The sequence below is a fragment of the Lactuca serriola genome, chromosome 8 (assembly GCF_051521515.1).
Source record: "Lactuca serriola cultivar US96UC23 chromosome 8, Lser_US96UC23_V15, whole genome shotgun sequence".
Taxonomy (NCBI): Eukaryota; Viridiplantae; Streptophyta; class Magnoliopsida; order Asterales; family Asteraceae; genus Lactuca; species Lactuca serriola.
The window spans coordinates 196309646-196326802 of NC_136415.1; positions in this window are offsets into that span (position 1 = coordinate 196309646).

The following is a 17157-nucleotide window of genomic DNA, read 5'->3' on the forward strand; positions in this document are numbered from 1 at the left end:
GCAAAAGATATTTAATGAGGTAATTAAGAATTTTGATAATGTAACACATGATTTATATTCGTTGTTTTTAGTCAAGCCATAAGAGTAAATGGAAGAGTTTATTTTAGTTCAGTGAATAAAAAGGTTTGTTTTTCTTCTTTACAAAAAAATTCAAATGGATTCTTGCTAGAAAAACGGCAAGGGTATGTCATTAATTTTATAATGTTAACTTAAAATTGTATAAAGCTTTGTGAGTTTGTTCAATCCCATAGTGGTATTTGATCATGTGAAATTACGTTTGTTTGGTTAATGGCTTTCAAAGAAATTTAGAGTAAATGTAATTTAAATTTTAATAGAAATTCTGTTTGGTTGATAAAGTCAAACGAATTGTAGTTGTTTAGATATATCATTAATTTTCGCATCCAAAAGAATTTGCCATTATTTTGCTAAATAAAAAGATTTTAGATTTCACTTATTATGTTTTCTACGTAGACAAAAATGTCATCCCAAATTCTCTTTGTTTTATTCATAATTCATCAAATCAAAACAAACTATCATCATTTCTCTCAACAAACACCCTGACCATCTATGCAGTCAAGAGCAAACCACCGCAAACCCACAAACCCGACCTCAGCCTACATGGACATGCACACAACATCCACAAGAACATATCGACGTCTACGCCTAACCTACCCCTACACCCACACCTACACCCGCATGCACACTCCTATCCGACACTCACCCTATGTATATCCAACTCTAACACCAACAACGACATCATAATATAACAAATGGATACCAAGGCTACTGTTTTTGTATGCACCTAACTTGGCAATGGTTTTTCAACTTATAAATGGATTAATATGTACAAGATCTTGTTGGGAATTAATAAAAACAATAAGGTGATTGGAATCGGTTCAATGAACATATCGATACACGATATGATCATACAAAAGAAAGGTTTCAAAAGTCCATAAGCAATAGTCGGGCGGTCACCTGTTGTCAAGGGACTAACAAGAGTTTAAATATTTAAGTAATTAAAAATAATTTTTTTTTACAAATAGATGACATTTTTAATAATTTTAGTCACTAACGATTATTATAAGTTTTACTAATTATGAACTTAATTTGAAAAGTTTGATCAAATTATTTTAGTGCATCTTAGAGCAGTAAGGATCGACTCTAATATAAAAGAACAATTAGCACTAATGATAGACAATAAGATCCCGTCAAACGCCTTAGTGGCTGCTAAGACTGAATTTTATAACACCAATCGATAGTCACTGTGGTACAACATGCTCCCCAGCACAAAATTCATTTCAGATATATTTGGAATTCAAAATTTTCAATTAATCATGTCAAAATGAGTTGCTAAGTGTATCAAAGTAGGCATTAGTAATAATGAAAGGCTTTAAAGAGTGTATGTTTAATCAATGCTAAAGGGTGAGACCGTGTTGCACCAGATAATGGTGTCTAATTATTAGAAGATCAGCTTGGAGATTACCTGAATTTTACATATGCCATTGGGCACGTGGGGGAAAAGTTAAGATAAATTTCAATAGTAATGGCCTTTTCGGAAACTATTCAAGAAAATACTTTCCATGGGAAGCAATGTCAAATAGTTTTACACATTTGAAGCACAATGGTATTAAGTACTAGACGAAGCACATTTCATATCCATGTTTTAACATATATTCAATGTGAAGCAACAAATAAAATATCAATGATACAATCAATAAAATCACTTAAACTCTGTTCACTCCCACAACAAAAACCTTGACATACCAACATATTGTTTGATATAATAAATTAAAAGTGTGTTGCATAGCATGCTCACAAAAACTAATATAACAAAAAGGAAAGGTAAAAAAAATCAAACTAAAACATGAAAAGAATGAATTTATTCATCATGATGTAATTTTTATTGATGTAACAATGACACAGCCAAACTACAACCCTAGTTCACAAACAGGAAAGAAGACGCCACAAGTATTGGCAAGACTGGGGAGATATTGGTAGTGTGGTGGCAACAAAATCTGATTAATGTCTATGTATTTGCAAAGGCAATTTGTATGATGATCTAATTCTTCACAACAAATTGGTGATGGTGAACCTTTTGCAATTAGAGCTGGATAACAATCCTTTATATCTTCATTCGGATTACAGTCTTGAGCGTTAACATCACCCAAAAGAAACATCATTGCAACAACAATAGCAAGAATAGATCTGGTGTTCATCATTTTACTAATCTTGTGCTGAAAACTTAAAAGATATCAATATAAATATTGGGAAACTTGGCTTCTTATTACATTCACTATGTTATATATATACTCTTAGAAATTAATAATCAAAACAAATAATATTTAAAGTATGGAAGGGATGATGATGTAACGCAAAAGATATTTAATGAGGTAATTAAGAATTTTGATAATGTAACACATGATTTATATTCGTTGTTTTTAGTCAAGCCATAAGAGTAAATGGAAGAGTTTATTTTAGTTCAATGAATAAAAAGGTTTGTTTTTCTTCTTTACAAAAAAATTCAAATGGATTCTTGCTAGAAAAACGGCAAGGGTATGTCATTAATTTTATAATGTAAACTTAAAATTGTATAAAGCTTTGTGAGTTTGTTCAATCCCATAGTGGTATTTGATCATGTGAAATTACGTTTGTTTGGTTAATGGCTTTCAAAGAAATTTAGAGTAAATGTAATTTAAATTTTAATAGAAATTCTGTTTGGTTGATAAAATCAAACGAATTGGAGTTGTTTAGATATATCATTAATTTTCGCATCCAAAAGAATTTGCTATTATTTTGCTAAATAAAAAGATTTTAGATTTCACTTATTATGTTTTCTACGTAGACAAAAATGTCATCCCAAATTCTCTTTGTTTTATTCATAATTCATCAAATCAAAACAAACTATCATCATTTCTCTCAACAAACACCCTGACCATCTATGCAGTCAAGAGCAAACCACCGCAAACCCACAAACCCGACCTCAGCCTACATGGACATGCACACAACATCCACAAGAACATATCGACGTCTACGCCTAACCTACCCCTACACCCACACCTACACCCGCATGCACACTCCTATCCGACACTCACCCTATGTATATCCGACTCTAACACCAACAACGACATCATAATATAACAAATGGATACCAAGGCTACTGTTTTTGTATGCACCTAACTTGGCAATGGTTTTTCAACTTATAAATGGATTAATATGTACAAGATCTTGTTGGGAATTAATAAAAACAATAAGGTGATTGGAATCGGTTCAATGAACATATCGATACACGATATGATCATACAAAAGAAAGGTTTCAAAAGTCCATAAGCAATAGTCGGGCGGTCACCTGTTGTCAAGGGACTAACAAGAGTTTAAATATTTAAGTAATTAAAAATAATTTTTTTTTACAAATAGATGACATTTTTAATAATTTTAGTCACTAACGATTATTATAAGTTTTACTAATTATGAACTTAATTTGAAAAGTTTGATCAAATTATTTTAGTGCATCTTAGAGCAGCAAGGATCGACTCTAATATAAAAGAACAATTAGCACTAATCATTGACAATAAGATCCCGTCAAACACCTTAGTGGCTGCTAAGACTGAATTTTATAACACCAATCGATAGTCACTGTGGTACAACATGCTCCCAAGCACAAAATTCATTTCAGATATATTTGGAATTCAAAATTTTCAATTAATCATGTCAAAATGAGTTGCTAAGTGTATCAAAGTAGGCATTAGTAATAATGAAAGGCTTTAAAGAGTGTATGTTTAATCAATGCTAAAGGGTGAGACCGTGTTGCACCAGATAATGGTGTCTAATTATTAGAAGATCAGCTTGGAGATTACCTGAATTTTACAAATTCCATTGGGCACGTGGGGGAAAAGTTAAGATAAATTTCAATAGTAATGGCCTTTTCGGAAACTATTCAAGAAAATACTTTCCATGGGAAGCAATGTTAAATAGTTTTACACATTTGAAGCACAATGGTATTAAGTACTAGACGAAGCACATTTCATATCCATGTTTTAACATATATTCAATGTGAAGCAACAAATAAAATATCAATGATACAATCAATAAAATCACTTAAACTCTGTTCACTCCCACAACAAAAACCTTGACATACCAACATATTGTTTGATATAATAAATTAAAAGTGTGTTGCATAGCATGCTCACAAAAAATAATATAACAAAAAGGAAAGGTAAAAAAAATCAAACTAAAACATGAAAAGAATGAATTTATTCATCAAAATGTAATTTTTATTGATGTAACAATGACACAGCCAAACTACAACCCTAGTTCACAAACAGGAAAGAAGACGCCACAAGTATTGGCAAGACTGGGGAGATATTGGTAGTGTGGTGGCAACAAAATCTGATTAATGTCTATGTATTTGCAAAGGCAATTTGTATGATGATCTAATTCTTCACAACAAATTGGTGATGGTGAACCTTTTGCAATTAGAGCTGGATAACAATCCTTTATATCTTCATTCGGATTACAGTCTTGAGCGTTAACATCACCCAAAAGAAACATCATTGCAACAACAATAGCAAGAATAGATCTGGTGTTCATCATTTTACTAATCTTGTGCTGAAAAGTTAAAAGATATCAATATAAATATTGGGAAACTTGGCTTCTTATTACATTCACTATGTTATATATATACTCTTAGAAATTAATAATCAAAACAAATAATATTTAAAGTATGGAAGGGATGATGATGTAACGCAAAAGATATTTAATGAGGTAATTAAGAATTTTGATAATGTAACACATGATTTATATTCGTTGTTTTTAGTCAAGCCATAAGAGTAAATGGAAGAGTTTATTTTAGTTCAATGAATAAAAAGGTTTGTTTTTCTTCTTTACAAAAAAATTCAAATGGATTCTTGCTAGAAAAACGGCAAGGGTATGTCATTAATTTTATAATGTAAACTTAAAATTGTATAAAGCTTTGTGAGTTTGTTCAATCCCATAGTGGTATTTGATCATGTGAAATTACGTTTGTTTGGTTAATGGCTTTCAAAGAAATTTAGAGTAAATGTAATTTAAATTTTAATAGAAATTCTGTTTGGTTGATAAAATCAAACGAATTGGAGTTGTTTAGATATATCATTAATTTTCGCATCCAAAAGAATTTGCCATTATTTTGCTAAATAAAAAGATTTTAGATTTCACTTATTATGTTTTCTACGAACACAAAAATGTCATCCCAAATTCTCTTTGTTTTATTCATAATTCCTCAAATCAAAACAAACTATCATCATCTCTCTCAACAAACACCGTGACCATCTATGCAGCCAAGAGCAAACCACCGCAAACCCACAAACGCGACCTTAGCCTACATGGACATGCACACAACATCCACAAGAACATATCGACGTCTACGCCTAACCTACCCCTACACCCACACCTACACCCGCATTCACACTCCTATCCGACACTCACCCTATGTATATCCAACTCTAACACCAACAACGACATCATAATATAACAAATGGATACCAAGGCTACTGTTTTTGTATGCACCTAACATGGCAATGGTTTTTCAACTTATAAATGGATTAATATGTACAAGATCTTGTTGGGAATTAATAAAAACAATAAGGTGATTGGAATCGGTTCAATGAACATATCGATACACGATATGATCATACAAAAAAAAGGTTTCCAAAGTCCATAAGCAATAGTCGGGCGGTCACCTGTTGTCAAGGGACTAACAAGAGTTTAAATATTTAAGTAATTAAAAATAATTTTATTTTTACAAATAGATGACATTTTTAATAATTTTAGTCACTAACGATTATTATAAGTTTTACTAATTATGAACTTAATTTGAAAAGTTTGATCAAATTATTTTAGTGCATCTTAGAGCAGCAAGGATCGACTCTAATTTAAAAGAACAATTAGCACTAATGATAGACAATAAGATCCCGTCAACCGCCTTAGTGGCCGCTAATGCTGAATTTTATAACACCAATCGATAGTCACTGTGGTACAACATGCTCCCAAGCACAAAAATTCATTTCAGATATATTTGGAATTCAAAATTTTCAATTAATCATGTCAAAATGAGTTGCTAAGTGTATCAAAGTAAGCATTAGTAATAATGAAAGGCTTTAAAGAGTGTATGTTAATCAATGCTAAAGGGTGAGACCGTGTTGCACCAGATAACGGTGTCTAATTATTAGAAGATCACCTTGTAGATTACCTGAATTTTACATATGCCATTGGGCACGTGGGGGAAAAGTTAAGATAAATTTCAATAGTAATGGCCTTTTCGGAAACTATTCAAGAAAATACTTTCCATGGGAAGCAATGTCAAATAGTTTTAGACATTTGAAGCACAATGGTATTAAGTACTAGACGAAGCACATTTCATATCCATGTTTTAACATATATTCAATGTGAAGCAACAAATAAAATATCAATGATAAAATCAATAAAATCACTTAAACTCTGTTCACTCCCACAACAAAAACCTTGACATACCAACATATTGTTTGATATAATAAATTAAAAGTGTGTTGCATAGCATGCTCATAAAAACTAATATAACAAAAAGGAAAGGTAAAAAAAATCAAACTAAAACATGAAAGGCTTTAAATAGTGTATGTTTAATCAATGCTAAAGGGTGAGACCGTGTTGCACCAGATAATGGTGTCTAATTATTAGAAAATCAGCTTGGAGATTACCTGAATTTTACATATGCCATTGGGCACGTGGGGGAAAAGTTAAGATAAATTTCAATAGTAATGGCCTTTTCGGAAACTATTCAAGAAAATACTTTCCATGGGAAGCAATGTCAAATAGTTTTACACATTTGAAGCACAATGGTATTAAGTACTAGACGAAGCACATTTCATATCCATGTTTTAACATATATTCAATGTGAAGCAACAAATAAAATATCAATGATACAATCAATAAAATCACTTAAACTCTGTTCACTCCCACAACAAAAACCTTGACATACCAACATATTGTTTGATATAATAAATTAAAAGTGTGTTGCATAGCATGCTCACAAAAACTAATATAACAAAAAGGAAAGGTAAAAAAAATCAAACTAAAACATGAAAAGAATGAATTTATTCATCATGATGTAATTTTTATTGATGTAACAATGACACAGCCAAACTACAACCCTAGTTCACAAACAGGAAAGAAGACGCCACAAGTATTGGCAAGACTGGGGAGATATTGGTAGTGTGGTGGCAACAAAATCTGATTAATGTCTATGTATTTGCAAAGGCAATTTGTATGATGATCTAATTCTTCACAACAAATTGGTGATGGTGAACCTTTTGCAATTAGAGCTGGATAACAATCCTTTATATCTTCATTCGGATTACAGTCTTGAGCGTTAACATCACCCAAAAGAAACATCATTGCAACAACAATAGCAAGAATAGATCTGGTGTTCATCATTTTACTAATCTTGTGCTGAAAACTTAAAAGATATCAATATAAATATTGGGAAACTTGGCTTCTTATTACATTCACTATGTTATATATATACTCTTAGAAATTAATAATCAAAACAAATAATATTTAAAGTATGGAAGGGATGATGCTGTAACGCAAAAGCTATTTAATGAGGTAATTAAGAATTTTGATAATGTAACACATGATTTATATTCGTTGTTTTTAGTCAAGCCATAAGAGTAAATGGAAGAGTTTATTTTAGTTCAGTGAATAAAAAGGTTTGTTTTTCTTCTTTACAAAAAAATTTAAATGGATTCTTACTAGAAAAACGGCAAGGGTATGTCATTAATTTTATAATGTTAACTTAAAATTGTATAAAGCTTTGTGAGTTTGTTCAATCCCATAGTGGTATTTGATCATGTGAAATTACGTTTGTTTGGTTAATGGCTTTCAAAGAAATTTAGAGTAAATGTAATTTAAATTTTAATAGAAATTCTGTTTGGTTGATAAAGTCAAACGAATTGTAGTTGTTTAGATATATCATTAATTTTCGCTTCCAAAAGAATTTGCCATTATTTTGCTAAATAAAAAGATTTTAGATTTCACTTATTATGTTTTCTACGTAAACAAAAACGTCATCCCAAATTCTCTTTCATTTATTCATAATTCATCAAATCAAAACAAACTATCATCATTTCTCTCAACAAACACCCTAACCATCTATGCAGTCAAGAGCAAACCACCGCAAACCCACAAACCCAACCTCAGCCTACATTGACATGCACACAACATCCACAAGAACATATCGACGTCTACGCCTAACCTACCCCTACACCCACACCTACACCCGCATGCACACTCCTATCCGACACTCACCCTATGTATATCCAACTCTAACACCAACAACGACATCATAATATAACAAATGGATACCAAGGCTACTGTTTTTGTATGCACCTAACTTGGCAATGGTTTTTCAACTTATAAATGGATTAATATGTACAAGATCTTGTTGGGAATTAATAAAAACAATAAGGTGATTGGAATCGGTTCAATGAACATATCGATACACGATATGATCATACAAAAAAAAGGTTTCCAAAGTCCATAAGCAATAGTCGGGCGGTCACCTGTTGTCAAGGGACTACCAAGAGTTTAAATATTTAAGTAATTAAAAATTATTTTATTTTTACAAATAGATGACATTTTTAATAATTTTAGTCACTAACGATTATTATAAGTTTTACTAATTATGAACTTAATTTGAAAAGTTTGATCAAATTATTTTAGTGCATCTTAGAGCAGCAAGGATCGACTCTAATTTAAAAGAACAATTAGCACTAATGATAGACAATAAGATCCCGTCAAACGCCTTAGTGGCCGCTAATGCTGAATTTTATAACACCAATCGATAGTCATTGTGGTACAACATGCTCCCAAGCACAAAAATTCATTTCAGATATATTTGGAATTCAAAATTTTCAATTAATCATGTCAAAATGAGTTGCTAAGTGTATCAAAGTAAGCATTAGTAATAATGAAAGGCTTTAAAGAGTGTATGTTAATCAATGCTAAAGGGTGAGACCGTGTTGCACCAGATAACGGTGTCTAATTATTAGAAGATCACCTTGTAGATTACCTGAATTTTACATATGCCATTGGGCACGTGGGGGAAAAGTTAAGATAAATTTCAATAGTAATGGCCTTTTCGGAAACTATTCAAGAAAATACTTTCCATGGGAAGCAATGTCAAATAGTTTTAGACATTTGAAGCACAATGGTATTAAGTACTAGACGAAGCACATTTCATATCCATGTTTTAACATATATTCAATGTGAAGCAACAAATAAAATATCAATGATACAATCAATAAAATCACTTAAACTCTGTTCACTCCCACAACAAAAACCTTGACATACCAACATATTGTTTGATATAATAAATTAAAAGTGTGTTGCATAGCATGCTCATAAAAACTAATATAACAAAAAGGAAAGGTAAAAAAAATCAAACTAAAACATGAAAAGATTGAATTTATTCATCAAGATGTAATTTTTATTGATGTAACAATGACACAACCAAACTACAACCCTAGTTCACAAACAGGAAAGAAGACGCCACAAGTATTGGCAAGACTGGGGAGATATTGGTAGTGTGGTGGCAACAAAATCTGATTAATGTCTATGTATTTGCAAAGGCAATTTCTATGATGATCTAATTCTTCACAACAAATTGGTGATGGTGAACCTTTTGCAATTAGAGCTGGATAACAATCCTTTATATCTTCATTCGGATTACAGTCTTGAGCGTTAACATCACCCAAAAGAAACATGATTGCAACAACAATAGCAAGAATAGATCTGGTGTTCCTCATTTTACTAATATTGTGCTGAAAACTTAAAAGATATCAATATAAATATTGGGAAACTTGGCTTCTTATTACATTCACTATGTTATATATATACTCGTAGAAATTAATAATCAAAACAAATAAAATTTAAAGTATGGAAGGGAAGATGATGTAACGCAAAAGATATTTAATGAGGTAATTAAGAATTTTGATAATGTAACACACGATTTATATTCGTTGTTTTTAGTCAAGCCATAAGAGTAAATGGAAGAGTTTATTTTAGTTCAGTGAATAAAAAGGTTTGTTTTTCTTCTTTACAAAAAAAATTCAAATGGATTCTTGCTAGAAAAACGGCAAGGGTATGTCATTAATTTTATAATGTTAACTTAAAATTGTATAAAGCTTTGTGAGTTTGTTCAATCCCATAGTGGTATTTGATCATGTGAAATTACGTTTGTTTGGTTAATGGCTTTCAAAGATATTTAGAGTAAATATAATTTAAATTTTAATAGAAGTTCTGTTTGGTTGATAAAATCAAACGAAATGGAGTTGTTTAGATATATCATTAATTTTCGCATCCAAAAGAATTTGCCATTATTTTGCTAAATAAAAAGATTTTAGATTTCCTTTATTATGTTTTCTACGAATACAATAATGTCATCCCAAATTCTCTTTGTTTTATTCATAATTCATTAAATCAAAACAAACTATCATCATCTCTCTCAACAAACACCTTGACCATCTATGCAGCCAAGAGCAAACCACCGCAAACCCACAAACCCGACCTCAGCCTACATGGACATGCACACAACATCCACAAGAACATATCGACGTCTACGCCTAACCTACCCCTACACCCACACCTACACCCGCATGCACACTCCTATCCGACACTCACCCAATATATATCCAACTCTAACACCAACAACGACATCATAATATAACAGATGGATACCAAGGCTACTCTTTTTGTATGCACCTAAATTGGCAATGGTTGTTCAACTTATAATAGGATTAATATGTGCAAGATCTTGATTGGAATTAATAAAACCAATAAGGTGATTGGAATCGGTTTAATGAACATATCGATACACGATATGATCATACAACAAAAAGGTTTCAAAAGTCCATAAGCAATAGTCGGGCGGTCACCTGTTGTCAAGGGACTAACAAGAGTTTAAATATTTAAGTAATTAAAAATAATTTTTTTTTACAAATAGATGACATTTTTAATAATTTTAGTCACCAACGATTATTATAAGTTTTACTAATTATGAACTTAATTTGAAAAGTTTGATCAAATTATTTTAGTGCGTCTTAGAGCAGCAAGGATCGACTCTAATTTAAAAGAACAATTAGCACTAATGATAGGCAATAAGATCCCGTCAAAAGCCTTAGTGGCCGCTAATGCTGAATTTTATAACACCAATCGATAGTCACTGTGGTACAACATGCTCCCAAGCACAAAAATTCATTTCAGATATATTTGGAATTCAAAATTTTCAATTAATCATGTCAAAATGAGTTGCTAAGTGTATCAAAGTAGGCATTAGTAATAATGAAAGGCTTTAAATAGTGTATGTTTAATCAATGCTAAAGGGTGAGACCGTGTTGCACCAGATAATGGTGTCTAATTATTAGAAAATCAGCTTGGAGATTACCTGAATTTTACATATGCTATTGGGTACGTTTGGGAAAAGTTGTGATAAATTTCAACAATAATGGCCTTTTTGGAAACTATTCAACAAAATACTTTCCATGGGAAGCAATGTGAAATAGTTTTAGACATTTAAAGCACAATGGTGTTTATTACTAGACGAAGCACATTTTATATCCAGGTTTTAACATATATTCAATGTGAAACAAATACTAAAATATCAATGATACAATCAATAAAATCACTTAAACTCAGTTCACTCCAATAACAAAAACCTTGACACACCAACATATTGTTTGATATAATAAATTAAAAGTGTGGTTCATAGCATGCTCACAAAAACTAATATCACAAAAAGGAAAGGTAAAAAAAATCCAAACTAAAACATGAAGAGAATGAGTTTATTCATCAAGATGTAATTTGTATTGATGTAACAATGACACAACCAAACTACAACCCTAGTTCACAAACAGGAAAGAAGACGCCACAAGTATTGGCAAGATTAGGGAGATATTGGTAGTGTGGTGGCAATAAAATCTGATTAATGTCTATGTATTTGCAAAGGCAATTTCTGTGATGATCTAATTCTTCACAACAAATTGGACACGGTGAACCTTTTGCAATTAGAGCTGGATAACAATCCTTTATATCTTCATTCGGATTACAGTCTTAAGCGTGACCATCACCCAAAAGAAACATCATTGCAACAACAATAGCAATAATAGATCTAGTGCTCTTCATTTTATTATTCTTGTGATGAAAACTTGAAAGATATCAATATAAATATTGGGAAACTTGGCTTCTTATTACATTCACTATGTTATATATATATTCTTAGAAATTAATAATCAAAACAAACAACTTTTAAAGTATGGAAGGGATGATGATACAACCCAAAAGAAATTTAATGAGGTAATTAAGAATTTTGATAATGTAACGCAAGATTTATATTCGTTGTAAATGGAAGAGTTTAGTTTAGTTCAGTGAATAAAAAGGTTTGTTTTCTTCTTTACAAAAAAATTCAAACCGATTCTTGCTAGAAAAATTGCAAGGGTATGTAAATAATTTTAGAATGTTAACTAAAAATTGTATAAAGCTTTGTGAGTTTGTTCAATCCCATAGTGGTATTTGATCCTGAGAAATTAAGTTTTTTCTGTTAATGGATTTCAAAGAAATTTACAGTTAATGTAATTTAAACTTTAATTGAAATTCTGTTTGGTTGACAAAATCAAGCGAATTACAATTGTTAAGATATATCATTAAATTTTGCATCCAAAAGAATTTGCCATTATTTTTCTAAAGAAAAAGATTTTAGATTTCCCTTATTATGTATTCTATAAAGACAAAAATGTCATCCCAAATTCTGTTTGTTTTATTGATAATTCATCAAATCAAAACAAATTATCATCATCTCTTTCAACAAACACCCTGACCATCTATGTAGTCAAGAGCAAACCACCGCAAACCCACAAACCCGACCTCAGCCTACATCGACATGCACACTACATCCAGAAGAACATATCGACGTCTACGCCTAACCTACCCCTACACCCACACCTACACCCACATGCAAACTCCAACCCTACACTCACCCTATGTGCATCCCACACTAACACCAACAACGACATCATAATATAACAGATAGATACCAAGGCTACTCTTTTTGTATGCACCTAAATTGGTAATGGTTTTTCAACTTATAAAAGGATTAATATGTACAAGATCTTGATGGGATTGGAATCGGTTCGATGAACATATCGATACACGATATGATCATACAAAAAAAAGGTTTCAAAAGTACTTAAGCAGTAGTCGGGCGGTCACCTGTTGTCAAGGGACTAACTAGAGTTTAAATATTTAAGTAATTAAAAATAATTTTTTTTACTAATAGATGACATTTTTAATAATTTATTTCAGTAACGATTATTATAAGTTTGACTAATTATGAACTTATTTTGAAAAGTTTGAGCAAATGATTTTAAGGGCATTGTTGGGTTGAAGACTCGTTTGAAGATTGCGTCATTGGGCTCGACTGTTAGTCCATTTATTTTGTACTCCGGTTTTGGGCCTGTCCAACTGTGAGTTTGCTAGGTTTATTATATAAAGATATGCTTGCATGCATATTACGTTAACGCTTAAGAGAATAACGATAGCATTTACAGATTTCTTTATCGTTCTTGTAAACCTCCAACCCTCTACAGTTGATGTTCTTGATCGAGCTCTTCTGAGGGTTTTAATTATAATCATTCGACTCGTTTGATTCATCGTTGAGTTGTTCTTTATTTTGCATTCGTTCTTACTGTTTAAATATTTATTCACCTATTTAAGATCTAATCGATCTTCCAGATTAAGTTTTAATCTCATCAATTGGTATCAGAGCAGGAGGCTGTGTAATCGATACACTTCTTTTCTGTGAAAAGGTTTCAATTAGGGTTTTTCCGCAATTACTGATATTTATTGAGCCGTCATCTCATTATTGACGTATCTTGATATTTATTATTTTTCCCTAATCTGAGTTATTACAAGTCTGATCTTTGAACAGGTTTTTCGATCATAATGGACGAGTCGCAATCGAATCCCATCAATATTTCCAACAACATTGGTTCAACCACGAAGATTCCAATCCTATATACCCATGATTATGAAATATGGGCGCATCACTTCGAAGACTACGTTATAGGATCTGAGGATAATGGATACCTCATATGGGAAGCAATCATTAATGGACCTTTTTCTCACTCTGCAACGTCGAGGATTATTAAAACTCAAAAGGAGTATAATGATCTGCTGAAGGATGTTAAAGATATTGTGCAAGATGAAAAGGACAAATTCCAGTGCAATATCAAGGCGCTAAGGTTGATCAGATTCGCCCTTCAGTCCGACACCTTCAGGTTGGTAAGCTCATGCACGACGGCAAAGGAAGTTTGGGATAGACTTCGTGAACTATACTCTACAGACGAGGATCTTGAACATTCTATCCAAACCTTGCTCTTATCTGAGTTTGGAGAATTCAGGCAAGGAGCCGACGAAACTGTAACCCAGACGTTCGATCGCTTCAATCATCTTCTCAGCAAGATGATCAAACATGACATCGAAAGGAAGCTTATCGAGCAGAAGGTTACGTTTCTAAATGGTCTAAGGTCAGAGTGGAGAGCAGTGGTGTCCACGGTTAAAGCCCATGAACAGTTTAAATATTATTCTTTGGCGAAACTGGTGGGTATTCTCAAGTCCCAGGAGAAGATTGTGCTACAGGAAAAGAACGTTGTTTCAAGCCTAGGTTCGCTGGCCCTCCTTTCAAAAAGTAAAGCTGTGATGGAGGATGAAGACTTCAACCTGGAGGAGTATGACCTCACGTCTGAGGATTATGCTATAATGGTGTCTAATCCCAAGAGGTTCTTTAAGAAAAGATTCCCCAGCAACAAAAATCGAAACTGGCAGGGGAATTATAGTTCAGAAAAGGTTAACAATGAACCGAAGGTTGAAGAGCCCAAGAAGGAACCGAAGGCAAATGGTGATTCTGGAGTGAGCTGTTACTACTGTGGTGGGAAAAACCACTATGCTAAGGATTGTGTCCTCAAAAAGACGGCTGAAAAAGATGAGGAAAAGGATGAGGAAGCTTGGCTGTAGAAAAAGCTTGATGAGATGAGGAAGAAGAAATCTACCGCTAACCCTTCCATGAATGCTCTAATTGTGCAGGGTTCGGTTGCTGATGACGAGTTTAGTGGAGTGGAAGTTTGGTCAACCGACTCCGAAGACGATGAAGTGAGGAGGCCTTCGCATGGAAAGGCTTGTGTGGCTAAAGAGGAGAGCAGTGGAGGCAGATGCTTGATGGTGTCTGAAGTATCTCAGATGAGGGGATACAACACCGATGGTGGAAGCAATGAACCGAAGGAGCAGCAGGATATGTGCTTTACGACCAAACCGCTCAGCGTGCAGTTCAACGAACTCGATGAACTGATCAAGAAGGTACAATCGGTTTTTGTTTCATTTAAAGTACCACAAAGCTCCTATGAAAAAGAACTGAAAAGTGTTAATTCACGAATCTCACATCTACATAGTAGTTTAACTCAAACTCGAGTCACCAATTCTAACCTAACTGATCAATTAAGCAGGGTGTCTTCGAAGAGTGAGGAGCGGCGCATGTGGATCGAGTTGAAGGAGTCTGAATTACTTAAAATAAAAGACAAAAACATTTATTTACAGAGAGACAATTTAAAGTTGTTAAAACAACGTAATGTTTTTTGTTTGATTGCAAAACGTCTTTATACTAATATTACTCAGCTTCACTTGGATTGTGAGATAGGACAAAAGATCCATCGCATGATTTTGCCCTTCCTTGAGTTTAAGGAGGATGAAATCGATGCTGAAGCTTATAATTGTGAGAGTGTGATATCATCTGATGACGTCAATCCGACCTATATGTAAGAACTGGACAAAATTGAATCTTTCATTAACTCCAAGGACCACAAGGACATGCTCAAAAACCTTTTGGATGAAAATGATAAACTTAAACTGAGAACCGAAACCAAACAAAAATTTGACTCTTTAAACGCCAACTTGAGCTCAGAAAATAAAATTGATGTTGAAAATGCATCTGAGCTTAATGAGGATGACAACATGACTGAAATTTCTGTAGAGGACACGGTTGACTGCTCAGAATTTGTAAAAAGCGAACCTGAAAACCACAAGAATCTAATTTCTAAAAATTCAGTGGTGTTCGCTCGATTGTCCCAACAAAAGTCCCCGATCTTAGCAGAAAAAGCAGTTGTATATCAAAAGGTCAGGACCACTCCAAATCAACTGTACAAGGTCACTGGAGTAACCGAACATCAGACTGCTGAACTCACAGCTATTGTAAACGAAGATAATGCTGATGGCTGCGATGAGTTCTTTTGGTCAGCTCCAATCAATAATGCAGATGAAACGAAAGGCTTGTCAGAAAGGACTTCTTGGATTAGTAAAGGTAGATACATACCAGAACCCTTGAACAAGCCAGATAATTTCGATGTGCCAAGTACTAGTGGTACGAAAGACATTCCTCAAGAAAATGGAAGTTCGGTAAAAGAAGACATTCCCTCAAGTTCCTCAGTTCAAAGTGAAACTCCCACAGTTAAAAGTGAACCGGCCAAGGAGAATCCGAAAATGAAAGCCAATATCCATCATCAACCGAAGTAGATGAGGAATAAGAAACGTGAAAGGAACCAGAGATACAGGAAGAATCTCTCTGAAAGGAAACAATTCTGGCAATCCCAGAATACATATTTCTCACATCAAGACAAGAATCTGAAGTTTGAGAACAATCCTGTCAAAAAGCATGAGAGCCAAAACAACCGAAAGCCAAGGTTCGGTTCGGAAAAGAATACCAACCGAAGGCAAAGGTTCGGTTCTGAGGATGATTCCAACCGAAAGCCAAGGTTCGGTTCACAGAACGACTTCAACCGAAAGCAAAGGTTCAGTTCTGTTATCAAAGAAAATCAAAACTCTAAGGTCAGTCCCACCAATGATCAAAAGCAAAAGGGTCACCTAGAGTCTCCAGCAGAGAAGTCATCTCAATCTAAGCCCACTCCTTCACACTCATCTAATTCTTCTAATTCTTCCAATTTATCTCCATCTTGCTCTAAAGCTCATTCTGTTCGTTCTCAAAAATCTCATCCATCAGCTGAACAAAAGGGCAAACAGAAGGTTTCTGCATCCACACCAGAGTCT